The sequence below is a fragment of the Mustela nigripes genome, chromosome 1 (genome assembly GCF_022355385.1).
Source record: "Mustela nigripes isolate SB6536 chromosome 1, MUSNIG.SB6536, whole genome shotgun sequence".
NCBI classification, from domain to species: domain Eukaryota; kingdom Metazoa; phylum Chordata; class Mammalia; order Carnivora; family Mustelidae; genus Mustela; species Mustela nigripes.
In genome coordinates, this window is record NC_081557.1 from 84,847,632 (window position 1) to 84,861,022 (window position 13,391).

At 51.1% G+C, this 13,391-nt stretch overlaps 1 protein-coding gene across 4 annotated transcripts in view; it reads right to left on the reverse strand.

Annotated features, from left to right (window-relative positions):
* The window catches only part of PKNOX2 (PBX/knotted 1 homeobox 2), a 251,533-nt gene that overhangs the window by 83,593 nt on the left and 154,549 nt on the right, over positions 1-13,391 (reverse strand). For all 4 annotated transcript variants that reach the window (XM_059414406.1, XM_059414398.1, XM_059414381.1 and 1 more), the window contains one exon: positions 10,639-10,744. The gene's annotated coding sequence lies outside the window, so the exon portion shown is untranslated. The remainder of the gene's footprint in view (positions 1-10,638; positions 10,745-13,391) is intronic.

Sequence of the window (13,391 nt, forward strand, 5' to 3'; positions counted from 1 at the left end):
CCTGTTCCTGCCATGCCTCCCTGATTCATGGGGGTTCTGAGAACATCAGGGCCCAGACTTGGGCCCCTCAGGGCTGCCGCCTTGCCCCCGACCCCTCCCCCCCACCGCCCCAACCAGTTTAGCTATTTTGCAGTTTGGCTTCAAACACGTGGACCAGGGTCAGAGTTAGGAGAGCGACTCCCCAGCCTTCCTTTCCTGCCTGCCTCCTGCTTCCCCACACTGGGGCCAGGAAGCGACAGAGCCCTCACTCTCCTCCCTGCCTGGGCTGTCACACCTTTCCCAGCTTCAAAAAGCTGCTGATATATTTTACAAACTGAAACAGCAATTTAATTCCCCCTGATAGCAGCAATTGTCCATTAGATCTTCCTACCGAGGAGCTTTAACAATAATTCCTTTCATCCGACTGCTTGCTTCTTCTTGATCTGAGAATCAATCCCATAAATAGCAGGCAAGAGTTTTCACATTACTCTCCCCCTCCAGCTTTTAGCATTTTGATGAAGATTCTCATCTCCTCTTAAAGCACTTCACAACTTGGCAATTTTCCCCCCTTTGGTTTCTTTAAACAAAATAAAACAAAAAAACAGAAAGGGAGGGGGAAGCATGCCAGTTATCAGGGTAAGTGCCATCCCTGCACATGTCTCACAGGTAAGTGCTTTGCACCTTTGCCTGCCTGGAGGCAGGGGGATGGCAGCGGTGACCTCCAACGGCCACTCCCTCGCTGCTGGAAGGGGGTACTGCTCGCTCCGCTCCGGAGGGGCCCCACCGTAGGACCCTAAATTTCATGCTTACCCACAGTTGGGTCCAGCTTTTGCCTGTAATGCTCGACTCTGAGCATTTTCCTGTTTTCAGGAAAGCTCTCCCCTTGGCGCTGCATCTCAGGAGTGGAGGCCAGGAGGTCGTGCTGCTGGCCCGGTGGGGCCCACCTGAAGGTTCCATCAAGAAGCCTCTCCCTGGGCCTGTTGCCAAGTTCCCCCCATGGCTCAGGCAACTCTGGAACCTAGAGCTGGGATTCTGTCCCCTCTGTTTCATGGCCAGCCCCCTTCAGCTCTACCCAAATAGCATGAGTGGGAGAGGCAGGAAGGAACAGGGAAAAGAGAGAGCTAGAGGCCTTTCATTCAATTCTTTCTCTTATCTTTTAAACGTGCAAGCAGTCCCAAGGATCAGGGGCAGAGGAGAGCCCTCCTGTTCTTGGGTAGCTAGAGTGAGGGTGGATTGCCAGGGCACTTGGGAGCCCCAGCCTGCTCCCCCAAGACACCATCACGTGCTCTCCTGTCTGCGCACACGCACGCACACACACACACACACACACACACAGAAACAAATCTAAAAATGAACCCAGGGACCGAAATCCCCCTTGACAAACCTGATTCCCAGGTTTATTATTATTTGTCAAGAGCTGACGGCAGCCGCTGCTCGGGAACAGAGCTGAGAAAACAACACGGGCTGGGCCCCTGAGGCTCACAACTCAGCAGAGACAGAGGAACAGCTCAGATGCTGGGAAGCCCAGATGGAGGGAGCCAAGCAGCCATCTCCCTGCTGCCCTATCTGCCTCCCTCCCTTTCAGAAATCTTTCTCTTCTCCGAGGCAGGCACACTGGGAGAACGGCACTCCCGGGGAGCTGGAGAGAGGAGGGAAGTCAGGGGTGGGCAGGGAGGGGGCTGGAGCCACAGGACTGGGGCGGGCGGTGGCATCTATAGGGATAAGGGACCCTGATTCTTAGTCCATCTGTCCCTTGTGATGCTCTCAGATTCTGCTGGAACCAGATGCTCCAAGGAGGGTCAGCTGGGCCCCTTTTCTCTCTTAGGAAGATACCACGTCCTCTGGCTGGATGATAGGTGGTTCTGTTTTCTAAAAAATTGCCTCCAGAAAAAAACGCTCAAGAGTCAGGGCTGTTAAAGCAAGTGGCTCTCTGGGCTCAGTTTATCACAGAAAAGCCACTCGTCCCTGATACTTCCTCCCCCAGCTAATGGATGTCCTTCCTCCCTAGGCCTTTGGGGTGGCCCAGGGGAGCTTGTGAGAAAAAGGAGGGAGACCGAGGAGCGTCCATAGTGACAAGGTCAGCTCAGGGAGGAAAGGCTGCCCAGGAGCCTCCCTCATGCTTGGTCCTCATGGCTGTTTGGAATGACAGCGGGGACACTGGCTCTGTGTTTCTCATCTGTCAGGGTGGGGGGAGCCCCAGGGAAGGGAGGATGATGGCCGCCATGTGCGAAAGACAAAGTGATGCTGGGCAGTGAGCCCATTCCTGGGCATTGCCAACCGGTCTCCAGCCCCAGCGGAGCAGAAACGCCCTCTATCACCTTATGAAAGTTTTCCTCCATGCTTTTTGCTGTGCGTCTCATCTGCCATTAAGGTCTCTGTATTACACTCTCGTGTCCTTTCCTTCATCAAAATTTTGCTCAAAACTCTACTCTTCCTTGAAGCAGAAGTACAGCACGGAAGCATGAACGATCACTATGTGTGTTTCTGTGTCGTGGGGGATCTGCTTCCCACCCGCATGCCCCATCTCGCCCACCGAACCTTGTGCTCTTCGGTAGACAAGATCATGGCCCTTCCTCACGTTTCCGTGTTAGGGGACAGAAATCCTCTGCCGTACAATTTCACAAGCTCTATCTCCTTATGGGACTTGGATATGTACACAGTTACAATTTAATTTCTTTGGCTTACTGTTAAAATGTGAAAGGAACAAACAAATCTGGAAAACAGAGCTCTTCCAATTCCAGCAGTCATGTACACCTCGCGGAGAGTGAGTTTGTGTCCGGGGAGCAAATTTTGAGGGGAGTGAGATGGCAAATGGACCGAATAACGGCTGCTATTTATTGAGCTTTCCCTAGGCCCCAGGCATTTTGCTAAGTTTCTGATGCAGATAACCTTGTGTCTTTTTCCCAGCCACTGCCTGGTGTAAGCAGGAGGGCTGTGCCCATTCACCGGCGTGAAAACTGAGGCTCGGAGCCACTGAGGAGGTCTTCCAATGTGACCCATGGTCTGCTGTCTGCAACTGAACGTTTAACCTACAAGTCTCGGGGTGGAGGAGGGGAACGCCAGAGGAGTGAGCCCCCCCTCAGCAGGTGGGAGAAGTACAGAAGAGGCAAAAGTGATTGTGGAGACAAGCTACCAACTGGGTCGTACCATCTAAAATGCTTCCCCACGTCCTGGATTTCCGTGAATTCTGTGATAGCCATCCACCCTGGGCATGCGCAGCCCCGTTAAGGCACGCGGCTTCGTTCGCCCCTGTGGATGGAGCCCCCCCCCCTCGGCAGCCCCTCCCGCCAGCAGCTTCGGACAGCTGCGTGGGTCCACAGTTACCTAAATATTTCATTACGGTTTGCTGCTGTTATTTCACAAAAGTGAGTGGAAGAGGGAACCCTGGTAGTGGTGCTGGTAGCGAGAAGTAGGGGTCTCATGCCCATCATGCCACGGAGACAAAGACGGGGAACAGGAAGCTGAAAGAGGGGCTTGTCTCAGTGGCCTGGGTGGCTCAGTGGGTTAAGCCTCTGCCTTTGTCTCAGGTCATCATCTCAGGGTCCTGGGTTGGAGTCCCGCATGGGGCTCTGCTTCCTCCATCTCTCTGCCTGCCTCTCTGCCTACTTGTGATCTCTCTCTTTCTCTCTCTCTGTCAAATAAATAAATAAATCTTAAAAAAAAAATAGAGAGAGAGGCTCATCTTGAGTCTCCACTGTCCACTCGCTGTACTGGGGTTTCCATCAGGAAGGGAGGGAACACAATTAAAGGATGCATATGAAATGACAGAAATCCGTGGGGGAAGTCTGCACCGAAGGGGTGATGTGTAATGGGGAATTCGATCGTGTGCGTTAGCTGTCTGGGAGTCAGAGTCCGGGAACTAGTGCCGTGCTAAAGTGGGGCAAGCCAGGGCCCTGACCCCACACCCCGTGGCACTGGGGCCGGGGCTCTGACTCACAGGTGACTGGGATTCCGTCAGCGTCTCCGTCCTGTCAGCCAGGACTGTGGGGCCCTGCAGCGGCCCAGGTGGGCCCCCCCACCCCCAGGCCGGGGTGGGCTGGAAGGGAGCGTGCAGTCTGAGGGCCGTCTGCTCTCCATGGATGTCTTGGCTTGGACTTCTTTCCCCACCCGCCCCTGGTTTCCCAGGACCACCCACAGCGGCAGAGAAGTCTCTGTTCTGGAGGGAAGTGTGCCCATGACTCACAGGCTCGGAGGCACCTGGCTCCAGCTTTGGAAAGCCTGTCCAGTTGCACAGCGATGGTTTTTCAAGTTGGGGCAGCCCATCCTTAGGGGGGTAGCCCATCTCTTGTCATAGCTCCCCAAGTCCTAGCTTTCTCCCCCTGCAGAAGTCCCTTCCTGTGCACCCTCTCCTTTCCACCTTCTTCCTGTTCCAGCCCGGATGGATTCTGGGCAGTGGTCCGAATGGGGGACCAGTTAGGTCATCTCTACAGGCCGGGGGTGGGGTTGTTACCCACAGCCTCCTGAGCAGGTAGCTGCTAAACAAAGTGCAGAGGACCACAGCTGTGTTCTCCTTCCCACTGACTCCTGCCTGTCCCCCTGCCAAGCCCAGCCCCTTCAAACCCAGCCTTGGAAAGGGGGCTGTAGTTCTCAGGCTTCTAATAAGGAAACCTTTAGTCATCTCCTGGCCCTTTCTGCTGCACTCAGGCACCGAGGAGAAGTGTTTCATATTAGCAGCAGACTCTCTGAATACTCGTGGTTTGTCTGAAAGTTAGAACTCACCTCGAATCTTAATACTGCCTTTTTCGCAGTGCCAACTCGTGTTCTATCGTTAAGCTCGCATGCCTGCCTTCGGTACAGAATCTTTGTGGACTTGACGTTCAAAATTGTGGCCCTTTCACTTGCCCCTCTTCTCTCTCCAGTAAGAGGGGATGCCACTTTCCATGGCAGAGCAAGGACAGGAGATGCAAGAAGAGAGAAGACGGTGGACTCTGGCTCTTAGGGACCAATTAGGATGCTCTGACTTAGAACAGAGAATGATCTTCTGGGATCTGAGCCCTTGTGAACCTGGATCTTTCAGCGTCTGGCCCTCTCAGGGAAAAGGAACAAATCATCTTGGCTCCCAGATCTAGAGGTTCTGTCCAGAGCAGATAGGTCTGGGCAGTCAGGGGAGCTGTGTGTGAGGTGTCTGTTCCCAGAGCCAGTCTCCAGGGTGGGGACGAGAAGCAAGTGGGGAATTCTCATCCAAGATGCCTCCCCCAGGGTATAAGGTAGCCCAAGCTGGGGCAGAGCCGAGCTATCTATTGGTAGGGACTTCTCATCTTTCCTCTCGTTTTTAGGGCCTGGCTGTCTCAGGTCGGAGCACCTGCTGTGCAGGATTGCGGAGGGAAGTCTGCTGTCTCTTTGTCCTGGGATTCATAAAAGTGAAAAGAAAAAATCTCACTTAATGAGACACTTGCCATGGTCAGGATTATTTCACTAATGGGAGCTTTGTGTGGAGGTGAGCTGAGAAGATATAGGGAGCAGAGATGAAGAGGAAAGGAGGCCCATTTAAGAATGATTGGGAAGGTAAAGGAGAGAGGTCCCCATGGGGGACGGGCTGGGGTTGCTGAACCGATGAAAGGTTCAGGGAAATGTACATCTCAGGAGGCTGGCCACTGTGGCTGCCTTACTGTCCACCTTCTGCCTTCCTCTCACTTCTCACTTTCGCTTCTTCCCCAGTCCCAGGATTGGCAGGGACTCAAAGCTCCAGGACAGATTGCCAGAGGACCCACAGAGTGGAAGCCTCCAGAGCAGTTATGAGGTCTGACTTCTCTGTTCAAATGAGAAAACTTGTCCAGGTCCACGCAGTGAGTTGATAATAGAGACCTAAGCAGAATCTACGTCCCAAGCAATAACTTCAGTAAGCATTAACTGAGCATCTACTATGCACCAGGCTCTGTGCTGGGCAATGGATGTTCCAGGAGCAAACAGAGACAAGTGAGCAGGATAAGCAAAGAAATAATGAAATGACCATTTCCCTGAGCTGAAGCAAGACAGATGACTTCAGATGGAAAGTGGCCCCAGGGCGTGAGTAGGGGTAATGAAAAAAAGGAGCAAACAAAATCTCAAGCCTTAGCACACAGTGGTGACGTTTTTGAACTTGCAAAAGAAAAGCAAACTGAAAGTTTCCCTAAATTCTCATTGCAAAATCAGAAATAGGAAGACGGTAAAATAATGTCTTTGAAACCTAAGAGGAACAGGGTTTGCACATGGGATTCTGAGCTCTATCTGAAGATCAATCAAGTTTGAAGGCAAAGTAAAGTCTGTTTTGGACACGTAAGAACTCAGAGTTTATTTCCCACTCATCCCTATCAAAATAATTAGAGGTGGTATTTCAGTAAAACAGAGGAATTAGACAAAGAGAATAGTGTCCACGCAAGACATGGTGGCGGTCCAGCGGAAGCCAGTGGGAGGGAGCAAGCTGGAGGGGTGGGGGGGTGGGAGGGACAGGCGGTACATGGCGGGGGTGCTCAGAAGATTCTCCTGCAGCGGCCAAGTTGTCACAACAGACCGTTCCATTTCCTTTCCCCTGGTCAAATCACACTATTTAGTTCTGTGGTCAGATAATATTTCTATCCTACAATCTACCTGTACGAGGAATGCAGAGGGAGCTACAGTGAGACTGTACATCTTATAACTCTATAAAGCTAGTATTATCCGGACTACACATAATATAGAATTCATGATATAAATCACTATGTGCTATACAATATATACCATGTAATATATAGACACACTATATTCTATATAATACTATACATCAAACATAGTAGCAAATATGGTTTAATAAAAATTATCAAACTAAGTCAAACTGGAAGGGGAGAATACATGCTAATTTCCCCAGCTTGCATAGCAAGGAGTGAATAGATAAATACACAAATTAAGAAAGAGGGATTCAAGTATATTACATAACACAACACAGGAAACACCAGCCACCAAATAATTAAAATCAGAGACTGTTAATTGTAGTTAACTTTGGGTCATTTGGACCTTGTGGGTAGAGGTAGGGGAAAGAAGGGACCCTTTTTATTCTATTTTATATCTCTTACACTGTTTTTCCCTCATGTACCCTTTACTTCTAATTTTAAAAATTCCTAAAATAAATAATGAAACGTCCACAGAGGAGAATACTATGCGGTGTTAAAAACAATGGAGTCAACCTATTTTGACCTGGAAAGCTGTCCATTACAGAGCCTAGGTTAAAAAAGCAAGTTCTTAGAACAGTTTGTACAACATGCTATTTAACAACGGTTTGCCTAAGCACCTGAACTAGTGAGATTATCTTCCTTTCTGTGTTCTCCGCCCTATGTCAAGGGGCCTGCTTTTGGAAGTCCTCCTTGTCTCGGATTTGTGTAAGATACGTCTCTGGTTTTGCCACAGGGAAGAGCTATTTTATATCTGTTTCAAGTATCATGTCAGTTTTTGATGATACGTGGTCAGCCCCAAGCCTGGCCTGGATGAGGCTGCTCAGGAGATGAAAGCCTTTCCCGTGGAAGCTTCTGGGGAGGGAGCATTGGAGCCTTACAGAGGTCAAGACTCAGAGAGCGCCTGGCCCACCTCCCTCATTTCACAGAAGAAAGCACAGAGGTGGAGCCTGATAAAAGGTCACTCTGTTGAAGTTCTGTCCAGAAGAGAGAACTGGGCTGTTGAAAGCCGGAGTCCGGAGCCAGCCCCTGAGAAGTGGAGGGCGGGAACGGAGGCCTGAGGCCAAGGCTCTGCAGAAAATCCTATAGGGAGCTGGCCAGGGTGTGAGTGGAAGGGGGTCGGGGGATCCCCTTCAGGAGTTGCTCAGGGCACAGATGGCTTGACTTGAAGGGGAGACGGGGCAAAATCAGACCAGACTGCCCTTCCTTAGTGTCCCTGGTGGCTGGAAATGGGGGCAGGAGGAAGCATGTTGGGGCTCCTGGGGAGGGGCATGGTGAGGAGCTGAACTTTACGGGACATTTCTTGTGCCGGCTGCTGGATGAGATGCTTTCTCCTATATCATCTCATTTAATCCTCAAAGATGACGTCTAAAGTAAATACACTTATCCCAATTGCATAAAGACAATGCTAGTCAGAAAACACAAGTTATTTAACTTGCCCCAAACCTTACAGCCAAGGAAGAGCAGAGCTAGAATTTGAATGTGGATGTGTCTGGTTCCAAAGTCCCAGCCCAAGAGATCAGAGGGCTTCATGAAATATAGGATAGCCAACTATAAGAGGAGACGTGTCCTTCCCCAACTGCGATGCGACTAATCCTGGTCCCTTTCTGTGTTCCCTTCCCTGCCTGTGTGATCAGTCCCTCTACCCAGTCCAGGAATATCCAGTCACACTGGCTGGCTGGCTGGCTCCTGGGGACTAGGTGTGATGCTTGCTCTACAGGGCTCGGAAAATTCCCACCTCGGAGGGTACCGGCAGTGGAAGCTCCCTTTCTCACAGCTGAGGACACAAGGTCCTGCTGTGTCAGCTCTCGGAGGGAGATGGGCTGAGACGGAGCGTGAGTGCAGGGAAGAGAGGGAAGCTGGAGTGCCGAATTCTAGGTTTTGAGGTGCCCAGCCCCACACCTGTCCTCCACCAACCTCAAGGGCACACTGACGGCTCTTGTGGGCCCTCCGATGCTGCCCCCGGCCTCGCCCGTGTCTCCCTAGGTACCTCTGACTCCACCGAGCCTCTGACTTCAGGGGGAGGCAGGCAAGCCCAGGAGAGTATGTCAGTTAGGGTTTGTCGTTGACACGTGGAGCTCATTAACGAGGCTTATTTTTAAATTGTAATTGCAAAATGTAAATGCTCCCCAAACTGATGTGTAATTGCTACCCCCTCCGCCCCAGCCCTTCCCCTCTGGTGCCAGCTTTGCAAGGAGAGAATTAGAAAATAAAAAGGGGGTGGATTATGTAAGCAAAACGATTTTAAAAAAAGAGAGCGAGAGAGCTAAGAATTTAAGTGAGACAGCTGGCGGCTCCTCTGATTACCACCCTTCCAGCATTAGCTGCAAAAATTGTCCTTGCCGACTGCACCAATCCCAGCAATGGTGTCAACTGCGTTTAGTCCCCAGAACAGACCAGACTGGCACTCAGCAAGATAGTCCGGGGGGCAGTAGAGGGGTGGGGGGACGGGGGAGGAATGGGGAGGGAGAGGGAGGGGGATGTCAGAGGGCTCTATGAGGTTGCTCTAAGTCATCCACGGAAACTTTCCATTCTATGGAAAGATGCGACCCTCGGCAGGCAGGCGTGAGCTGTCCCTCAACCCATTTCCATCCTTCCCTTCAACCTAGCACAATGGAGGAGGCCAGAGCCCCCTCCATTCTCCCGGGCTGGTCTGGCCTGTTGGGACTTGAGCTCCTGCAGTCTTGGCGAGGAGAGCAGTTGGGCTCTCAATACAATGACCAGGCCCAGGGAAAGCCACCAGACTTGGCAGCGACACCTGTCCACATGGGTTCACCGGGAGTTTCTGACCCTCTCTCTTTTTTCTCTTTCTTTTCTCTCTCTCTGATTTATTTATATCATTTTCCCATCTTCTTTAAGGCCTCACCACCACTATCATCTGTAGAGATCTCTGTCCCAGAAATGGGCATTGTAGAATTCACACTTAGGGTGAAGACTTGAGCTCCCTACATAGGTCTTTTTCTCTGGCTTTTACCTCTAGGAGCCATAGCAGGCTTCAGCATGCTCCCCACACCTCCCTACCCCTAAAACACAGAGCTCCCCAAATGGCCAGAAGGCACAGGAACCAGGATGAGCACTGAGGGGCCAGTTCTGCCCATGTTCCCCCCAGAATACCTGTGGCCTGGCTACCTTGGGGAGCTGGCCCCCAGGAACATTCACCTTTCTGCTCCAGTACTGTCTCCCTCTCCCTCTCTTCGGGGAAACCAGCTTTTGGGAGGAACTGGGCAATGACTGCCCCCAAAATGAAAGCTGATGACCCGTAAGGTCACAGCAGCCCTGAGACAGCAGGGAAATTTACACGAAGTCCTGGGCAGCGTCCTTTGGAGTCGGGGCCCAGTCTCACCACAACAGATCCAGTCCTTATCGTGGCATACTGGAAAGAAAGAGGGGTTGTTTTGGAAAACTGGATTTCTAAATCCCTGCCTATACTGGTACTTAATGTCTTTGAGATCATGAAGTTACTTAAGGGGATTTAAAAAACCCTATCTGATAAGAGGATTAAATGAGAGTCTCCATTCAAAATGCCTTATAGGTTCTAAAGAACAATTTCTCAGAGTTCATCAGAAACACCTGGGATGCAGTTTCCTCCGTGCTCATCAAAAACACTTGGGGTGCAGACTCCTGGTCTTAACCTCGGCTTAGAAAAGCAGACACTCCGGAGCGAGGCCCAGGTAGTGCCTCTTAACAAAGACTCCCAGGCAATTCTTAAGTGATAACGCTTGCTCCAGAAGGTTATACGATGGTTATGGTCATGGTGGGTGGAAGCAGCAGCCCAACTATCTGCGTCCACAACACTTCATTGTTCCCAGACTACGGAGAAGAAAAGAGAGGGGCGCAGGGATGAGGCACAGCTCTGGCCCCGTCCTCAAGGAGCTGAGGAGGAAAAATGTAAAAACAATACAGCATTGTGGGTTCCCAGCTTATATAAGCTACGAGCCAGCTAATGGGATGGGCAGCTTCTCGAAGTTTCCAGGAGAAAAGATCATCTGCCTGCAGGGTTTACTTATGTGTTTAAGGATGGAGAAGCATTTCTTACTGTTTGGGTGATCCTGGCGACTCGAGGATGGCCCTCAGGAGACTCACTCCCTCTTCTCACTCCCAGCTGGGCCAGAAATTCTTCCTGTCAGCTAGCGCCCCAGCACCTGTAAAAAAAGGGCAGAGCAGCTTTCAGAAGGGATTAGAGGCCCCGGGTGATCAGAAACCAAGGGGGCACCCGCTCTGGCTCTGAGGGATATATGCCATCTCCTCCACAGAACCCCCTGCCATGTTTACGATGCCAGTTTCTCTCCGCAGTGTGGCTGCTCAGGCCCACTGAGTCATTTGAGAGCCCACGTCCTTGTCACACAGTTGCAGTACACTGTGGTCACCCGCCTGGTTTCCTGATACCAGTTGCACACGTGGCGCTCTCTCTCCGAGAGTGCGGGCAAGTCTGAGAGATTCTGGGCCCTAGTTAGTGAGGAGCTGCCTACTTCTTTGAAACTGTAGGAAGCTCAAAGGAAGAGTAGCCATCACGTTCAGATGTGTGGCTGAGTCTTGGGCCCTTTTCCAGCGGCAGGCTTTGGCTGGGGTTCTGAGGAAACGTTAACAGGTGAGGGGGAAGGGGACCTGTGGGCAGCAGGGAGGAAGAATCAGGAGGGCAATGGACCCCAAACAGAGATGGGCAGTGAAGGACAGCCTTGGCTTAAAGTCGGCTCTGGCTGGACTACTTACTGATTGATGTTTAGATCGAAGTGAATTATTTTGGTTCTCAGTATTCGAAATGAACCAAGACGTCCAGAAACCAAGGTCGGTGGTCTGCACTGTTCTAAGGCCTGGCCTGACACTTCCCAGACACACACATTGGTTTTCTCCTCATGGATTGAGTTACTAATTTAACCCCAAGGAGGCTACGTTTGGGGCTAGGATGGCAGGGTTACGGGACGGAGAAGGGAGGAGGGCGGCTTGATGCCCAGGTGCATTTGCAGGACAGCTTAGGGGAGCACTTCCAGCCAAGAACCCCAGCTTTGCAACCAGAGGTAAATGCATCTTTAACATTCACAGTTCCTTCCTAGTTAACACCATCTTAGTCTCCTTGTAAAAACACATTTGCACCTCAGTAAAGAATGTAATTAACCAGAGACATGACAACAGGAGGAGCTAAACAGTGGCCTGGGCTTGGAGCTGCAGTGGGGAAACGGAAGCTTAGACATTCACCTGAACAAGATTTTCCTGCCTTCCTTCCAGTGTGCGTGTGTGTGTGTGTGTGTGTGTGTGTGCGCGCGCACGCGCGCAGGCACGCGTGCTCACCAACACGGGCACCACTGGGGCTGGGGATGGCAGAGACACAGCATCCGGGTCCTGACGGGGTATGGATTCTCACCTTCATGAAAGAGTGAGCTGGGGTATGCTATAAGGAGGGGATGAGCTGAGAGAAGCTTCCAAGATCGCGAGGTTGGTGAATGAATTTCCATTAACAAAAGCTTCCTGGGTTAACACCAACCCTCTGCCCACACCCCAGACTCCTCCCAAGGGGAACTGAGGAATAGAGATACATTCAGAGCAGCAGGAGGGGCAGGTGCCCCCCACCCTCCCCTGGCCACGGCCAGTCCTGGGGCAGCCACACAGAGAGGTCCAAGGGATCAGGACCAACCGAGGAAGAGTATGTCCTGAGCACCAGATTACTCGTGTCCCACTCCGCATACTCCCAGCCTGTTCCTTGTCCCCGGGGCTGTGGGTGAATTCTGTGAATGGCTTCCGGTTGTCTATCCCCCGGCCCCTGGCAGCAAACCCAGGAGAGGTGTCCTGTTCATTTCACTCTGCCACCACTTCCCATCCCTTTCCCATCAGGGCAAGAAAATGGTCCTCCTTCCTTTCCTTGCCCAGTGACACAACCAAGCATGGGCCCTGTCCCTGGCCATGCCTGCCAGCCCCCTTGTCACCTACAATTCACCTCTTCGGCTTGTCAGCTGCCTCCAGACTGAGCTTTCCAGGCAGACGCCCTCACTCTGCACCAATCCCGGGCCCCATACAAGGCAGGACCTTGCTATCCCTCAGGGGTTTGCTACCATGTCAGCTCCTTCCCCAGAACTTTCAGGGACTCCCTGCTCACAGAAGACACCAGCAGAGGTTCACTGATGGCACTTTACCAAGTGCAGCCTTCAGGGTATCTGAAGTCTGGCCCCAAACCGCTCTGCCCCACTCCTCTCCATTACCCACAGGCTCTCCACCCTCCCTCCAAACGCTAGCATTTTCTGTTCTCCAAACCCATCCCACAGCTTCCCACTTCTCCTGCGGCCCCAGTCCTGTATTTCAACTCAAACATTCTGGTTCTTTCCTCTAGAACCACAAGTAATTTTACCTCATCTGTGTTTCCAAGTAACACGCTGTTTATCATTCCCTGGAAGCTTTTGCCACATTCTGTTCCATGCTATAGTTATCTTATGTATTTTTCATCTCTTTCCAAACTGTAAGCTCTTCATGGGCAGAGACTCTGTCTTATCCCCGTAATTTCTCAGTTCACCAAAAGCTTGCACATGTAGTGTCTCCTTTAACTCTTAAAGCAACCTCTAAAGGTTATTATTTTAATACAACTTCATTTCCATTGCCATTACAAAACAATATATGCTGATTAGGGCAAAATAGATAAATAAGAAGGAGAAAATTTAAGTTAGTTGTTATCCCACAAGACAAAGATAACCAGAGTTAATATGCAGAATAAAACTCCTCTTTCTTAAAAATAGTATCACACTATATAGGCTGTTCTGTAGTCAGTTTTTTATATTTGTAACATACAAACACCTTTGCATATAA